This window comes from Coenobita brevimanus, chromosome 33, assembly GCF_032717465.1.
Source record: "Coenobita brevimanus isolate Jiangsu-jjx chromosome 33, ASM3271746v2, whole genome shotgun sequence".
Classification (NCBI taxonomy): domain Eukaryota; kingdom Metazoa; phylum Arthropoda; class Malacostraca; order Decapoda; family Coenobitidae; genus Coenobita; species Coenobita brevimanus.
Window position 1 is genome coordinate 1,011,712 of NC_136986.1, and position 7,836 is coordinate 1,019,547.

A 7,836-nucleotide genomic window follows, 5' to 3' on the forward strand; every position below is an offset into this window, starting at 1 on the left:
GCAATGCAGTCTTGCATAATATGCTTAATAGTATGGGGTGCTGTGTTGCAGATTGTGTGCAATGCAATCTTGCATAATGTGCTTAATAATATGGGGTGCTGTGTTGCAGGTTGTGAGCAATGGAGTCTTCCATAATGTGCTTAACCCCTACACCGCGGGCTTGTTTACCAATTACTTGCGTGTGCCGCGGGGTTATTTGGGCTCCCGACAGACTCTCAAAAAATATTTGCCAAAAATCAGTTATTAGTCCTAGAATAATAAAATTACATATGCTTATGGCACATACCTTCAGCTTTCTCCTGGAATGATTGTTGAGCCTTCGTCGGTTACCGTAGGACTTGTGGAGACCTCTGAAGTAGGGTAACGAAGTCTCCACTTTACACTTCCCAACAACCCGTAATATGATTACCACAGCCAGATACAAACACTATAAACACTATTCTACAATTTTCAAGTAGTTTGGGATCCATACTAAAAAAAAAAAAGCACTGTGAAAGCAATGGAAATTACGAGCGCGTCTGATCGTCGCACTGGCACTAGTTCGCTCATGGTAGTCTGTCATTTATTATTCATAAAACCCCTCACACTTTATATTTCTATTACTATATAACACTTATATATATCTACAGTCTTTATCCATAAGTTTCCTTCAGTAGTATTAGTTTATTGTCACTGTAGGGATTCAATTTCTTTCAGTAAAATACGTAGCATTCACTTTCTCGTCCTGTATACTGGCATTGAGAGTGAATGTCACTTTCATCTTCACTCTCATAACTCATAGCATTCAGACATGCTAGAGTGAAACTTTCACTTTCATTACTCCTAGGGTATATACTCGTTTTCTTATAATACTACTCATTTACATTTCTATTTACGTTCTCTATTTTATTTACGTTATTTACATTTCTATTTTATTTACAGTGTTATGCACTGTCACTTGAAATAACTTATAAAACTATTTTCCATTGTTCACGTATATTTACATTCATTACTTTCACTTGCTGTTTACACATTATTTACACATTATTTACAATTCCACTTGCACTGTTTTACTCAATAGAAAGATCGTAATCACTCTTTTATCAATTGTCAGCCCTTTACCTCTTTCCACACGAGGTTTAGTAGGGGGTAAAGGTCACAGAGCCATTTGCATGGGGGTGAAAAAAGGCCTTGAAGTCAGCAAGATGAAACATACATCCTCTCACTTCGGAAGATGAGACTACACTGATAACGCAGTTGCCAGGCCAGCTAGCCTAGAGGCCTGCTTTAGGGGTTATTCAGAGTTACCAATATTACTTCTTGAAACAGCTAAGTCTAGCACTGATATGATTGGCAGGAAATCTAGACAATACATTATAAATTTGGTAGTTCCAGGTGAATGTAAATATCATTTAGGGTTCTCGCTTCCTCCTTACAGGTATATTTATTACGAAAATAGATTAGAGGCCTACTTAGGAGATATATAATCAGAGCTACCAATGTTAAATCTTGAAACAGCTTTGTGTAGCACTGATATGATTGGCAGGAAATCTAGACAATACATTATAAATTAGGTAGTTCCAGGTGAATGTAAATATCACTTAGGCTTCTCCCTTCTCTCCTTACATGTATATTTATTACGAAAATAGATTATACGGCATATTTCAAGGGGAAAAAAACAGCGAAAATTAGCGAACGAGTGCACGTGAGGTGTTGTCAGGTGATAATTAGCCAATTCCAGGTGTATGGCACTCTCACTTACCTGATTTCTTTCTTGTATATATTATTTGGTATAAGAATACGACATAGGGCTTATTTCAATGGATGAAATCAGTGAAAAATTCCAGGGAAGATTTACTTAGCGTAGCATGGCCGGGCAGGCGAGAGGATAGGGTAATGGAGGGGGTAGGGAGGGGAGTCAAGAACGGGGAGAAATGGCTAAATTGTCAACAATGGATGGGAGTACAGATGAGATTAGGAGTGCTGACTAGTGTTGGACATTGTCAGTACTGATAGATGATACAAGCCCCCACTTGAAAGCCCGGGTGAATTCAAAATAACACAGAATCACAAAAGCGACGCCCCGCGGTATGATCCCTTGCTCCCAAGCGTCACGAAAGTGACGCCCCGCGGTTAAGGGGTTAATAGTATGGGGTGCTGTGTTGCATCCTGGACAGGCATCAGCGATGGAGTCATCCAGCCTCATCTAGTAGCTTAAGAGGGCTGGATGGTGCCCACATCTCAGCCTGGCCAGATGGACCCTGTCCTCACGAGGAAAATAGGATTCAGAAGGGTGGATGTCAGGAGGTCGTGCATGCAGCTGTGTGTTGTCTTTAAGTGACTGAATGGAGCAGTGAGTGATCTGAGTATGGATATGCTTCTGGAAGCTGGTCTGAGGTGGGCCAGGGGGGAGAGATGACAGTATTTGTGTATGGTATCTGTGCTGGGTGTTGTTTTGATGTTCCTTGGTGTGGGTGGATGTGCTGCCATGTACTGTAGTGGATGTTGTGGGTTTGTGGAGGCTGCAGCAAGAACTGGGTGCCTCTCATATCTGGGTGATCCTTGACTTTGAGGACTTTGGTTTCTTGATGTAGGTTGTCTGTGGGTGTAGTAGCTGTGCAGCCTGTGATTATTTTTAGGGCCTTGTTCTGTATGGTCTGTAGAGTGTTGTGGTGTGTTTTGGTCAGGTTAGAAGCCCAGGCAGGGCTTGCATAATTCATCACTGAACGTATGTATTGTTTGTATACTGTGGTGGTGGTTTCTTTGTTGTGTCCAGATGTTGTATGGGCAAGTGACCTCAAAGCATCTAGTCTTGGTGTTATTTTATTTTTAATGTTTGTGATGTGTTGTTTAAATGACATTAATATATTGTATGTTACACCAAGGATTTTGGCTGTGTGTGTGTGTGTGTGTGTGTGTGTGTGTGTGTGTGTGGTAGGGGAGTGTTGTTTATGGTGAGGTGTGGGATGTGACTGTGTTCTGCTGTCCAGTTTGTGAGAAGAGTCACTGTAGATTTGGCTGGGGCTGTTTTGAGCCTGTTTGTGGTGAACCATTCATGTAGTGTGTTGAGGTAAGGTTGAATGATGTGTGCAGCTGTGTTTGCGTTTTGGTGCATACATCGTTTTCGGTTTCTTTTTCTTTTTTAAAGGCTCCAACATGCTTGCATATGTCGGCCTTGGTCACCTAATGGCGGCTCTCCACGCTGCACGATCCATTGCAGCCTCCCTGTTCAGTCCCTTAACCCTGAGGTCACACTTAATGACCTCGTCCCATGTCTTTCTCGGTCTACCCCTCATAACCCCACCTCCAGTATTAACACTTCTCACCTTCCTCACCCAATTATCATCCCCCATCCTCTCCACATGTCCAAACCAACTCAGTCTACCTCTCCTCATCACAACATCAATACACTCCAGTCCCATCCTACCTCTCAACTCTTCCATCGTAAACCCAGCCCCTCCAGGCCTTGGATGCATGGACGCACTGCACATCCACCCAATCATTGTCATTTCTGTACGTCTGAGCCGGCGAATATCTTCCTCCTTCACTGCCCAGGTCTCACTACCATACAGCATTACACTCCTAACACATGCTGCATACAAAGACCCCTTAGCACGTAGGGAGAGCCTTCTCAATGTCAGGAGAGGTAAGAGCTCCCTGAACTTCTTCCAACCACTTCTCACCCTAGCCACAGAGCTAGCTCCAGCCCCACCTCCAGCACACAACATGTCTCCCAAATAACAAAACTCTTCCACACACTCAAGAGATTCACCAACAAGTTCAATCCTTTCACGTCTGACAATCTCCACCTGCTCACCCCGGCACGCCGTACACATAAACTCAGCATTATCTCGCAGTCTACCTCTGATACCACTACATCTCTTATGCACCCATTTATCACACACCGGTACTTTGACAGTACCGCCACCAACCCTAGGTATCATCACTTTTGTTTTATCTGCATTTACCCTTAAACCCTTGTGCCCCATACCATCTCTTCACTTCCTAAACCTTTCCTCCGCTTCCCTTTCGTTCTCTGCAATCAACACCAAATCATCAGCATACAACAACTCCCACGGGAGTCCGTTTCTAAAGTCACGTGAAAGGGCTTCAAGTACCATGATAAACAACATGGGACTCAAGACTGACCCCTGATGCACACCAGCATTCACGGAAAACTCATCTCTCAAATCTCCATTCACCCTTACCTGGGTGTGAGCACCCACATACATGGCCATAACCACCCTAACCAGCCACTCCTCCAAGCCAAGCTTTCTCATTGCCCACTTCACCACCTCTCTAGGGACTCTGTCAAAGGCCTTTTCCAAATCAACAAAAACAAAATAAAGATCCCTTCTCCTACCAATATATTTTTCCTGAAGCTGTCGAACAATGAATATGGCATCAGTGGTCCCCCTACCTGGCATAAACCCAAACTGCATCTCATCAATATTCACTCTTTCTCTAATCATACCTTCTAAAACTCTCTCCATTACCTTCATTATCTGATCTAAAAGCTTTATACCTCTATAATTTCCTCTTTCCAGGGCATCACCCTTCCCTTTATACACATTTACAGTTACACTCTTCAGCCAGTCATCTGGGACAACACACTCATAAATAATCCTATTTATCAGGTCAGTGACTAAACTCACCCCTGTATCGCCTGAGACCTTCAACATTTCGGCAGTCAACCCAGACACACCTGCTGCCTTCCCCACCCTCATCCTGCCTATTGCCTCACTCACAGTAGCAGTATCAATCAAAGGCCAAGGGCCAGACACTGGATCTGCTGGCTCCAAACCTTCTCTGTCCCAGTCAAACTCCTCATTCAACAACCGGTTATAATGCTCTCTCCATGCATCTTTAATATCCTCACTGTTCACCACTACCCTTCCTTCATCATTCACACACTGCTCACCTATGATATCCCGATTATCCCTCTTCACCTGACCTGCCACCCTAAATATATTTTTCCTTTCCCCATGATTTAGGTTATCAAGTAATTGTCTCTGTGACTCAGACTTTGCCCTGTATACCTCTCTCCTAGCCCTACGCTTGGCAGCCAAATATTCCTCTTTGCTACCACCCTTCTTCCACTTCCAGAAAAGCCTTCTTTTCTCCTTAATTACAGCTTCTACACCCTCATCCCACCACCAAGTTACTTTATGTCTTGGTGGTCCTCTTGTCCAGCCGCATGTTACATCAGTAACTCTCAAGAAATTGTTCTTGAGGGCTCTGTACTGTTCATTAACGCCTCTGTCTACAGCTCCCTGTTCAGCCACCACTCTCCTCAACTCGCTATAGAAGGCATCCCTTACTACTTGGTTTTTCAGCTTCCATATTTTCCTCCTAAGCACATAAGTCCTCTTTTTCATCACTTGTTCTTTAAGCACCATATCACAAACCAATAGTTTGTGCTGCTGCACACACTCCTTACTTCCTATAACTTTAACATCCCTCACGAACCTCCTATCGGCCCTCCTAACCAGAAAATAATCTATCTGACTGCTATTTCCCCCAGACTCATACGTAATTAACCTACTGTCTCTTTTCCTAAAATATGTGTTGCACACAATCATGTCCGTTGCCTCCCCAAACTCGAGTATCCTTTCCCCTTCTGGGTCTTAAAATTTTTTTTCTACACACCTCGTGGGGCGGCATAGGATTGAATGATGGATGATCGATTATTATTTTTAACCAGTTTTGTTCTGATGCCATTCACAACAGAGGTGCGAGGACAAGTGATCGGCCACGTTAAGAGTGAGACAGACTGCCAGTTGACACCTAAGTGTGCCGTCATACTCACCCTTCTTGATGCCCAAAGTAATTAATGTATTGAAGGTTATAGTTGTTTTTAGTAAAATACATTTTATGTCCACTTAATTAAAAATGATCTTATTCCTTCTTTATCATTTGCATTGTTTGTGAAAGTTGTCATATTGGTAGTAATGGTTGTATTACATAATAAAAATAATAATTATAATTGTAGAAGGTGGTGGAGCAATCATCCTCTCTCCCTTTGTCAATCTCTTCCCCCACTCATGTTCAGTGGGTTAAGGTGGTCCAGCTGGATGGACACTGTAAGGGTTACATCTGAGGGGTGGCCAAGTGAGGCTGGTAACCGTTGCCTCGTTGGCACTGAGTACCTCCAGCTGCCTGTGTAATAGGCCACAAAATACCATTAGTTGGTGTTGTATTAGCTCCTGGGTCCACATTCTCATCACTCAAGGCAGCTGCCTAGCATCTTTTCCTTAGCTAATTATTTTTGGATAGGGCTGCCTACTGTCAGTTTGTATGTTATTTATGTTGAGTATGGAGGTATTGTAATGCTGTAAATGACACAAGAGGATAGTAGGGAGTAATAAGCAGAATAATCACTTAGGAGAAATATTAGGCAGTTTCTAACTGATGGGCCTTGGTCATCCCCTTCCCCCCAATCCTACTGTTCACCCAACTTTTTTTTTTTTTTAATTTATTTTTTTTTTGAGATAGGGTTGAGATGATTATTCTCCCCCCCCCCTGCATCCTTATTACCCTAACTTGTTGGTAGGTGGGGGCACTCACCATCCACTCACTGTGTAGTGCTGCTTTGGGTGTCTGCCCTTTCCTGTCTACCTTCCTTCGTCTTCTGTCTTGCCTTCCTTCATTCTTTCCTCTTTCTTCTGCCTGTGGGTGACTCTACACTGAGTGACAAGCCAAATGGTTTCCTGTGCACCAGGAAACCGTTTACTGTGCTGGGTGGTAACCATATAACCAAATTATGGCGCCTGGTGGTTTAGTGGGTAATTCAGGTGCTCCAGTCTGATTGGGCCTATGTAGGTTAATATCCAAGGGGTGGTTGGGGTATAATGCACATGTAATGCCACTCAGGGATGAGTGAGGCTGGTCACTCTCATCTTAAATGTCAGGACCAACTTGCCCAGCCCTGGGCTGCTACACTCTTCATGGGGCAGCATAGGGTTGGATGATGGATGGATGGATAACCCTAATTCCATTAAAACATCAGGTTAGGTAGGATCCAGGAAGAGAAAGCATATAAGTAGTATTTTGTTATTTTGTTGTATCAAGATGTTACTGAAGGATGCCTTCATGCAGTGGCACTGATATAACCATGTAGCCAGTATAGAGGGATGCCTTCATGCAGTGGCACTGATATAACCATGTAGCCAGTATAGAGGGATGCCTTCATGCAGTGGCACTGATATAACCATGTAGCCAGTATAGAGGGATGCCTTCATGCAGTGGCACTGATATAACCATGTAGCCAGTATAGAGGGATGCCTTCATGCAGTGGCACTGATATAACCATGTAGCCAGTCTTGTTATCCCCTGAAAGAAGGATTGACTGCAAGATAAGAGCTTGTAGTTCACTGGTTCACCTTCAGAGCCTGGGACTACAGCAGCAGGAAAAACATCATAAAGATGATGAATATCATGGCAATATTTCTTATGCTGATGATCAGTTATGATCATCAGCATAATAACAAATATTACCATCATGCTGGTCTTTATAATATGATGTTTTTCCTGCTGTACTAAAACACTAGGGCCCATATTGCCATCAGTAAACTTCCTGATATATCCTAAGCAGTTACTATGTTTATTACTGTAGTAACACAGTGTCTCTCTCCCCACCAGGCTGCAGCAATCCACCCTCCCTGTTGTCCAAGCTCCTCAACTCACTGCTTCCAACATCCATCAAATCACTTGCTGAAGTGTTATTTATTAACCATAGGTAGAAGATGGTCATGCAAATACTGTAGGTGTGTTTTGTACATATAAATGGTTGTATATTAATTGAACTGGACTAAAGTGATTATGTACAGAACATTTGTACACTGAAGGTTTTGTGTG